Source organism: Chiloscyllium plagiosum, chromosome 1 (genome assembly GCF_004010195.1).
Source record: "Chiloscyllium plagiosum isolate BGI_BamShark_2017 chromosome 1, ASM401019v2, whole genome shotgun sequence".
Taxonomy (NCBI): Eukaryota; Metazoa; Chordata; class Chondrichthyes; order Orectolobiformes; family Hemiscylliidae; genus Chiloscyllium; species Chiloscyllium plagiosum.
The window spans coordinates 89,059,615-89,069,888 of record NC_057710.1 but is presented as its reverse complement, the minus strand read 5'-3'; the positions used below and the strand labels follow the sequence as shown (position 1 = coordinate 89,069,888).

General features: G+C 42.3%; 1 protein-coding gene across 2 annotated transcripts in view; it reads right to left on the bottom strand.

Moving 5' to 3' along the window:
- The window catches only part of fryl (furry homolog, like), a 474,538-nt gene that overhangs the window by 425,513 nt on the left and 38,751 nt on the right, over positions 1 to 10,274 (bottom strand). For both annotated transcript variants that reach the window (XM_043691269.1, XM_043691279.1), the window contains one exon: positions 7,174 to 7,293. The gene's annotated coding sequence lies outside the window, so the exon portion shown is untranslated. The remainder of the gene's footprint in view (positions 1 to 7,173; positions 7,294 to 10,274) is intronic.

Sequence of the window (10,274 nt, the reverse complement as noted above, 5' to 3'; positions counted from 1 at the left end):
CCACTTTCCTGTTTACAGGTACCCTCCTTTGAGATTGATGCCATGTTCCTAACCTCCCTACACTCCAGGTCCTGCACCCTAAAGCTACAGTCTGGGTTCCCATGCCCCTGCAGAGTTAGTTTAAACCCCCCCAAGAGCACTAGCAAACCTCCCACCAAGGGTACTGGTGCCCCTCAGGTTCAGGTGTAGACCATCCTGTTTATAGAGGTCCCGCCTTCCCCAGAAAGAACCCCAGTTATCCAGATACCGGACTCCCTCCCTCCTGCACCATCCCTGTAGCCACGCATTTAACTGTTCTCTCTCCCTATTCCTCGACTCTCTATCACGTGGCACGGGTAACAAACCAGAGACAACAACTCTGTTCGTTCTAACTTTGAGCTTCCAACCTAGCTCAACCTAGAACAGGGTTGGAGGACGCCTGGAGAAGTCTCCACCCTACAGGTAGGGAGTTAACTTTTTTTTCCCCAATCCACACAAATGTTACACCAGGAGTGATTTTTTTTTTCTGATCCCCATAGCAACTCTGGACTTGGTGGCATCTTGAATGATTGGCAATATCACCATCTGCGATCATATTCCAGTGTACCGGTTAAGATTAAGGGCACTGTAGTGGGTCCGAGGCACTGATGAATGGATCCCTTTATCCTTAAGGATAAGTAGTTTATGGAGTACTTCTCTAAGGAATTTAGGGTGTTCCTGGACATTAATTCAGGCTCAGTTAGTAGCCCGCCCATCCTTTGGGAAACTGCCAAAGCCTATGCCGGGGTTAGTTATCTCCTACTCTGCCAGTAGGAACGGCAGAAGGGCGAGCAGCAACGTCTCCTCTGAGCACGGTTGAAGGCAGCCGAGAAGGCTCACTTTGACAGGCCCTCGTTGGTCAAGCTACAGAGGATTACGACGCTACAGCTTGCATTGAATTCCGTGCTCACACAGATGGCAAAGAAGTAGCTTACTTTCGCAAAACAAAGGTTGCATGTTGACAAAACAGACAAGTAGCTAGCGTATCTTGCCAGGAAAAGGAGTGCCTCTCAAGCCATTACATTGATTAGGGAATGATCTGGGAACCTAACATGTGATTCCAAAAAGATTAATGTGGCATTCCAGACATTTTACTCTGAATTATATCAATCTGAGGGTTGAGAGGAGGGATGGAGTCCTTTTTCCAAGGATCTGGAGCTCCCAGGTGTGACCCCCCAAATGGGAGCCTTTTCTCAATACCCCCTTATCAAAGCAAGAGGTGCAGGAGGCTGTGAAGCAGCTTCAGATTAGAAAGGCGCCTGATCCTGATGGACTTCCCAGTGAATTCTATAAGTGAATTCTATAAGGAATTCACAAGCAGATTGTCAGGCCCGATGCTCAACATGCTCAATGACTCGCACAGTCATGATTGTCTCCTGCCATCTCTAAGAGAGGCCAATATTTTGCTTATACTTCGAAAAGGGACAGTACTGGAGGACTGTGCTTCTTACCGGCCCATTTCACTCTTAAATAAGCACTTTAAAATCCTCTCTAAGACTCGTGCGTTAAGGCTGGAAACTGTGTTACCTTTTATTGTTAAAGAGGACAAGACAGGCTTCATAAACGGCTACAAATCCTCCAATAATGTTATGAGGCTGCTTAATATAATTCAAACGTGTTAACAACAGTCAATAACAGGGATTGGTGATTTCTCTAGATGCAGAGAAGGCATTTGACGGAGTTTGAGTGGCCGTACCTTTTATATACTCTTCAGCGGTTTGTCGTGGGCAAAGCCTTTGTAAGATGAGTAAAGGCTCTCTACAGTGACTCTCTCACTGCGATCATCACCAATGGGGTCCCTTTTCGCCATTGTTTCTTACACTGGCGATTGAACTATTGGCAGAGGCCATTTGTAGGGATCCCAATATATCAGCTCCAGAAGTGGGGTCAAAACTACACAAGATTTCATTTCACAAAGATGGTGTCCTCATTTCTTTGTCAAATCCAGCAGTTTTAATGCCTTGCCTGATACAATGCATCAGCTCATTAGGCACCTTTTCGTGGTACAAGATTAATTTTGCCAAGTGATAGGCTATGTCTATGGGTGGTCTCATGAAGGTGCTAGGTCTTGAGGGTGAATCTCAATTCCCATTTAAGTGCTCACAGGGGGATTTTATGTACTTGTACTCCAGTTCTTGATCAGTTATTTAAAACTGATTTTGTTCATTTATTCGACGAAAGCAAACAAGACTTTCAAAGATGGGATGCGCTTCCAGTCTCATGGTGAGGTCAGATAGTTCTTATTAAAAGGTGAATATTCTCCCCTGTTTGTTGTACCCAATAAGGATGCTCCCCATGATTTTCGATAAGCAAAGTTCAGGAGACTGAATGGGTGGTTCAGCTCTTTAATTTGGCATTGTAAGTGGCCCCTAATTAAATTAGTTAAATTGCAATTGCCTTATAGACTGGGGGAAGTGGATCTCCCGGATATTAAAAATGATCAACTAAGCTCGCTTTTAGCTTATGTGAGTGAATGGGCTTGTGGGGACCCTTTTTCAAAATAGTTAGATATCGAAACCTCTCAGGCAAAGTGCCCCCTTATTCGTTTGCTGTTTTTGAACGAAATGAGGACACTTAAGGAATATTGCCATAACCCAATAGTTATCAATACTGTTAAAGCATGGAGGACAATTCGACAGAGGGAATGCAATATTGGCAAAACATTTTTTCTTACACCTATAGTGGGTATGCCAGGTTTTCAACCAGGGATGATGGATTCAGGATTCAAACATTGGACAGCTAGGGGTGATTTATTTGAGGGAGACACAGTGGCATCTTTTGATCAGTTAGCGCGGAAGTAGGAGCTAGTTAGGGATTTTATTAAAAAAAAACTTTTGACTGATCCCCACAAATCTGACCTAGAGAGGAGGGTGCTCAGTGCTAAGAGTGCACTTTCTGTCAGTATCCTATATCATCAGTTGGGGGCCATTCAGACGAATTTGATCAACTCTGCAGTGTGTGGGAGTGAGAGCTAGGCATTGAGGTCTCCTCAGAGGCCTTGGAAGGTATTTGGGAAAACATAAGAAAGATATCAATGTGCAATATTACCCATGCTTTGCAGCTGAAGATTCTCCACAGGATCCACTTGGCTTCGGATCGTTTGTCAAAATTTAAACCAGGGGTATCTTCAACATGCCCCAAGTGTAAAGTTAGTACGGGCACTCTTATCCATTGTCTCTGGTCCTGTGGTACACTTCAAACATACTGGAGCGCTGTGGCAGGTGCAATGGAGGGGACTTTGGGTGTAAGGCTGGAGAATGACTAGATTTCTCTTCTTCTTGGCCTGCCCAGTGTATTCCCTGTAGATGCGCATATGAAAAAACTTTTCAACATCCTCACTTTCTGCGCAAGAAAGAATATCATGTTAGGTTAGGTGTCCGAAAACCCCCCAGGCCTGTCAGGTTGGCGGAAGTTTGTTATGGAGCATATCCCTTTGGATTTTCTCACAAGTATGGTACGCCACAAAACTGAGAATTTCTATAAGACATGGCGGCCATTTTTGGAATACCTGGTCACAGATTTATCGGCCACACTAATAACGGCTTTTATATTGTGCTTTAAGAGTCCAATATCCAGACGGGGGAACTGCAAATATATGAATATGAGAACAGTAATGCTCTCGATATTCAAGAGCTATGTTTTATTTTGCTGAGCTGTATTATTATTTATTAGTTTGTTGTTAATTATTATTTATTTAGTTATAGAGGCATAGAGATGTACAGCATGGAAGCGGACCCTTCGGTCCCACCTGTCCATGCCAACCTGATATCCCAACCCAATCTAGTCCCACCTGCCAGCACCTGGCCCATATCCCTCCAAACCCTTCCTATTCATATACACATCCAAATGCCTCTTAAATGTTGCAATTGTACCAGTCTCCACCACTTCCTTTGGCAGCTCATTGCATACACGTACCACCCTCTGTGTGGGAAAAGTTGCCCCTTAGGTCTCTCTTAAATCTTTCCCCTCTCACCCTATAAGTATGCCCTCTAGTTCTGGACTCCCCGACCCCAGGAAAAAGAAAGACTTTGCCTATTTACCCTATCCATGCCCCTCATAATTTTGTAAACTTCTAGAAGGTCACCCCTTCAGTCTGCGACGCTCCAGGGAAATCAGCCCCAGCCTGTTCAGCCTCTCCCTATAGCTCAAATCCTCCAACCCTGGCAACGTCCCTGTAAATCTTTTTTGAACCCTTTCAAGTTTCACAACATCTTTCCGATAGGAAGGAGACCAGAACTGCACGCAATATTCCAACAGTGGCCTAACCAATGTCCTGTACAGCAGCAACATGACCTCCCAACATCTGTACTCCATACTCTGATCAAGAAAGGAAAGCATACCAAATGCCTTCTTCACTATCCTATCAACCTGCGACTCCACTTTCAAGGAGCTATGAACCTGCACTCCAAGGTCTCTTTGTTCAGCAACACTCCCGACAACCTTACTATTAAATGTAAACGTCCTGCCTAGATTTGTTTTCCCAAAATGCAGCACCTCGCATTTATCTGAATTAAACTCCATCTGACACTTCTCAGCCCATTGGCCCATCTGGTCAAGTAAGTAGTTAGTTGGGGATTTTCTTCTATATATATTTATACATTTGTACATGAGGGCAGTTTGTGTTTTTAAATTTTTTTTGGTGTTCTTTCTTTGTATTGTTTTGTATTTGTTGTAATATTGAAAAATCTATTTGTCAATAAAAAATATATTTAAAAATATATTTTTAAAAAAGGGACTATACGGGCAAATGTTTCACGCAGAGGGCGGTGCATGTATGGAACAAGCTGCCAGAGGGAGTGGTGGAGATGGGTACAATTAATTACAACATTTTGAAGGCATCTGGATGGGAGCAAGAATTTAGAGGGATATGGGCCAACTGCTGGTAAATGGGACTAGATCACTTTACAATATCTAGATGACATGATTAGATTAGATTAGGTTCCCTATAGCGTGGAAACAGGCCTTTCCGCCCAACAAGTCCAAACCGACCCTCTAAAGAGTAACCCACCCCCCTCTGACTAATACTCCTAACAGTTATGGACAATTTAGCATGGCCAATTCACCTGACCAGCACATCTTTGGACTGGGGGAGGAAACCGGAGTACCTTGCGGAAACCCATGCAGACACGGGGAGAATGTGCAAACTCCACACAGATAGTCGCCGGAGGGTGGAATCATGCTTACCACTGAGCCACCGTGCTGCCAATGTACAACTGCAGCAAGATATACCTGCTCCCGTCACTCCGGCATACTCTCATGATCAAAGCTGGAGGGGCAGGTAGTGTGAGGAAGTGGGGAGGCTTGGAGAGTGGGCAAAGAAGTAGCTGATGGAATACAATGTGGGAAAGTGTGAAGTTACACACTTTGGCGGGAAGAATAGAGGCATAAATCATTTTCTAAATACGAAAAGGTTTTCAAAATCTGAAGCACAAAGGGACTTGGGAATACTAGTTCGGGATTCTGTTAAGGTTAACATGCAGGCTCAGTTGAAAGTTCGGAAGGCAAATGCATGAGTGCTAGAATACAAGAGCAAGGGTGTACTACTGAGGCTGTACAAGGTTCATCAGACGACATTTGGAACATTCTGAGCAGTTTCAGGCCCCATATATGAATATAGATATGCTGGCATTCGAGTCCAGAGGAGGTTTACAAGAACAGTTCTGGAGAAGGCGGCTTGTCATATGAGAATCAGAACTATGGATCTGTACTCAATATTTAAAGAGATGTGGGGAAATCTAGTTGAAACTTAATGAATTGAGATGCCTGGATAGAGTAGGTAGAGAAGATGTTTCCACAAGTAGGAAAGATCAGGATCCAAAACGCACAGCCTCAGAATGATGGCACACCAGTTAGAAGTGAGATTGCAAAGAAATTGCTCAGCCAGAGGGTTTCAATTCATGAACTCATTGCCACAGACAGCTGTGGGGGCCAAATCATTGAGTATTTAAGACAGAAATAGATAGGTTCTTGATTGGCAAGGGGAATCAAGGGTTATGGGAAAAGGCAGGAGAATGAGGTTTAGAAACATATCAGCCACAATCAAATGGTTGAGCAAATGTGTTGGGACAAATGGCTTAATTCTGCTGCTATGTCCATGGTCTTATGATGGGCAACATGCCTTCTGCAACACCTGCTGCACCTGCATGCTTATTTTCAGCAACAGGTATACTAGGTCTCTCTTAGCTACTGCCTTCCTTTGATTTAGAAAGCCCAGGAACAATCAGTCTCAACTCCTGCATCAAACTTTGTACATTTTGTTTTATTCTGTCTTTCTTCATTCTCACTATCCAAATATATCACTTTGTATTTCTCTGCATTTCATCAAGCAATCAATTGTGCAATGCATCAACCTATATGTAGTCTCTCAAAGTCTATCAGCATCTTTCTTGTGTTTCATGATATTTGCATATTTTGTCATCTGCAAGTTTTTTTAACTGTGCCCTGTACACCCAAAGCAAAGTAATTCATGCAGATCAATAAAAGCAGTCATCCACGTACTGACTAGTGGGAGCACCACTGTACATCTTCCTCAGTTCTGAAGAATAACCATTCCCCAGTACTGTGTGCTTCACGCTCAATGTCACTGCTGTCTCTTTTATTCTACATGCCTTAAATTTGCTTTCAAACATTATGTGGAAATGACCTTTGAGAAACCCATATGCAAACAACTAACTTACCCTCATCAACCTTATGTTAAGGTAACATAAAATGCAGTCTCAATCAAGTTAGTTAAAGCTATTTGTCTTTAACAAAGCTGAACCGGCTTTCCTTAATTAAGCATAAAGAAAACTAACAAATATGTTGTTGCCAGGGTTATCGTAGTGTTCTTTTTTGAAAGTAGAGTGTTAAATTACCAATACATCAGTCCTCTTGGACTATTCCTAACCACATGGGGATTCAAAGATGATGGCAAGGACAACCACAAATTTTAAGTTGACTTTCCTCAACATCCTTAATGCAACTCAACTGATCCAGGGGACTTAGCATTCCCTAGTACAATGAGCCTTTCCATTGATTTCTATACCATCTTAATTATTTCCTCCTTCACTCTGACTATGGCAACATTTTTTTTAAAAAACAGTGTGACCTCCTTTTGTACTGAAGTTTCATGAGGTCTTCTTATGTAAAGGATGATGATTTGATTTTTGTACCTACCTAAATACTTTGCAAAGACCAGTTTCACCTAAATTCCATCTGAAGACCAGTTTCGCCTAAATTCCATAGAGATGGGCAGTGTCTTCCTCAAATGGCAAAATCACAAAGGGAGAGGAAAATCTGCAACAAAATAATTATTGTAATTACTTAGGGTTAAATTTAAAAAACACATTCACTAGAGCTGATGCATCTGAATGATCAGACACTGGATGAAAATGGATTTTCTCCCTTGAAGTTATGAGTTTTAAGAAATATCAACAGCACCCTTGTGTGCACATTTACAGGGTCTTCAGTTTTTCATCTACCAATCTGCATCAAAACGTTTGATTTGGGTTAGCAGACAGCATCCTTACAGGAAAAATGAGCATCATGAAAAATATTCACCCCGTGCAAACTTCTCAGCCATTCAGAATCATAGATTCTTCGAGATACACAGCACAGAAACTTAGGTCCAACTCATCCATTCCGACCAGGTATCCTAAATAATTCTAGTCCCATTTGCCAGTATTTGGCCCATAGCACTCTAAACGCTTCCAAATCATACACCCATCCATATGCCTTGTCAATGTTGTAATTGTACCATTTCCTCTGGCAGCTTATTCCATACATGCACCACCCTCTGCGTGAAAATGGTGCCCCTTAGGTCCCTTTTAAATCTTTCCCTTCTCACCTTAAATCTATGCCTTCTAGTTTGGGATGCCCACACCGCAAGGAAATAATATTGTCTATTTACCCTATCCATGCCCCTCGTGATTTTATAAACCTCGATAAGGTCACCCCTCAGCCTCAAATGGTGACTGAATACTGTGCTAGAAAGAATAGCACACAGCTTCTTGTTCAGCTTCAACTCAAATCCTCCAACCCCGGCAACATCCTTGTAAATCCTTTCTGGTCCCTTTCAAGTTTCACAACATCTTTCTGAAGTAGGGAGACCAGAATTGCACACTGTATTCCAAAAGTGGCCTAGCCAATGTCTTGGACAGTCACAACATGACTTCCCAGAGCATTGTACTCAATGCTCTGACCAATAAAGGCAAGTATAACAAACGCTGCCTTCACTATCCTATCTACCTGCGACCCCACTTTCAAGGAACTATGAACCTAAATCCTAAGATCTCTTTGTTCAGCAACACTCCCCAGGAGCTTACCATTAAGTGTATAAGTCCTCCTCCGATTTGCCTGTCTAAAATGCAGCAACTCACATTTATCAGTTAAACACCATCTGCCACTCCTCAATCCATTGGCCCATCTGATCAAGATCCCATTGTACTCTAAGGTTATCTTCTTTGCTGTCCACTACACCTCCAAGTTTGGTGTCCTCTGTAGACTTACTAACTATACCTCATAGAATCACATCCAACCCATTTATAAAAGTTACAAAAAGCTGGTCACAGGCCTCCAGTTTGAAAAGCAACCCACCTGTCTTCTATCTTCTAGCCAGTTCTGTATCCAAATAGCTAATTCTCCCAGTATTCCATGTGATCTAACATTGCTAACCAGTCTACCAAGAGAAACCTTGTCAAATGAATTACTGAAGTCCATATAGATCACATCCACCGCTCTGCCCACATCAATCCTCTTTGTTACTCATTTAAAAAACTCTCTTGATTGGAGATTCAAACATAGTGCTCAGTTTCTACACATACCAAGATAATAACAAAAGCACATTGGCGCATAGATCAGAAATCTCACGTGAACATTCCCTCACAGACTTAAAAAGTGACATAATCAAATTTGAGGACAGCTTAGTCTTTTTTTTTAAAAAGACTCTGTGTTCTCTAACGAATCACAGGTTCGTACAGTTCAGAAGAGGCTATTCAGCCCATCGGGTCTGCACTGATAAGATTACTCTAAATCCACACAAATTCCACTTTTGGACACTTAGGCCTATAACCTTGAATGTTATGACATTTCAAGTGCTCATCCAATTAAGTTTTAAATATTAAGAGATTCTCCACCTCAACTAATCACCCAGGCAATGCATCCCAGATTCCCACCCTGTAGATTTAAAACTTTTTCCTCAAATCCTCTCTTGACCATCTACTTTCACTATAAAAATATGACCCGTAAGTATAATCATTCAACTAGGGGGAATGGTTGCTCTTTGTTCATGCCCCTCAGCTTCTTAAAACGCAGCCTTCTTTCAGCCTTCTCTTCTCCAAAGAAAATAACGTGAGCGTATCCAGGCTCTCTTCATAGCTAAACTGCTCCCACCCAGGCAACATCCAGGTGAATCTTCTCTGCACCCCCTCCAGTGCAATCGTACCTTTCCTATAGTGCAGTGACCTGAACTCCACACAGTACTCCTGTTGTGACCTAAATCAAGTCCTGTACACCTCCAATATAACTTCCCTGCTCTTGTACTCTGTACCATGACTGATAAAGGCAAGTCTCCTAGCCTTATCTACCCTATTAAACTGCCCTATCATTTTCAGGGATCTGTAGACAAGCACCCCAAGATCCTTCTGTTTCTGAGCTCCCTAGTGTCCTTATATTCATTCAGCAATCCCTTGACTCACTATTTCTTCCAAAGGTGCATCACCTCAAACTTATCAGAGTTAAATTCCATCTGTCACTATTCTGCGCATCTGACCAAGCTACCTATATTGTTCTGTAATTTAAGCCCTTCTTCTTCACTGTCAACTTCCTGTCAGCTTAAAATTCGCTTATCATCTCCCCCACACTCTCACCTACATTGTTTATATACGTCACAAACAATAAAAGGACTCAGCACTGGTATGCCACTGGATATAGGCTGCCAATCACCACCCCCTGTCTCCTGTCATTAAGCCAATTTTGGAGCTAACTAGTCAAGTTATGCAAGATCCCATGTGCTTTAACCCTCTTTATGTGGGACTTTATCAAAAATCTATAGATTACAGAAATCTATATAAACTACATCAACTGTGTTAACCTCATCTACATACCTGATCACCTCTTCAAACAAAAATCAATAAAATTGGTCAGGTAAGACCTCCCTCTGGAAATGCCATGCTGACTATCCCTGAAAACCTTACCTCTCTAAGTGGATACTAATTCTCTCCTCTAGAATTTTCTCCAATTGTTTCCTTACTGTTGGTGAGAGACTCACTAGTCCATAG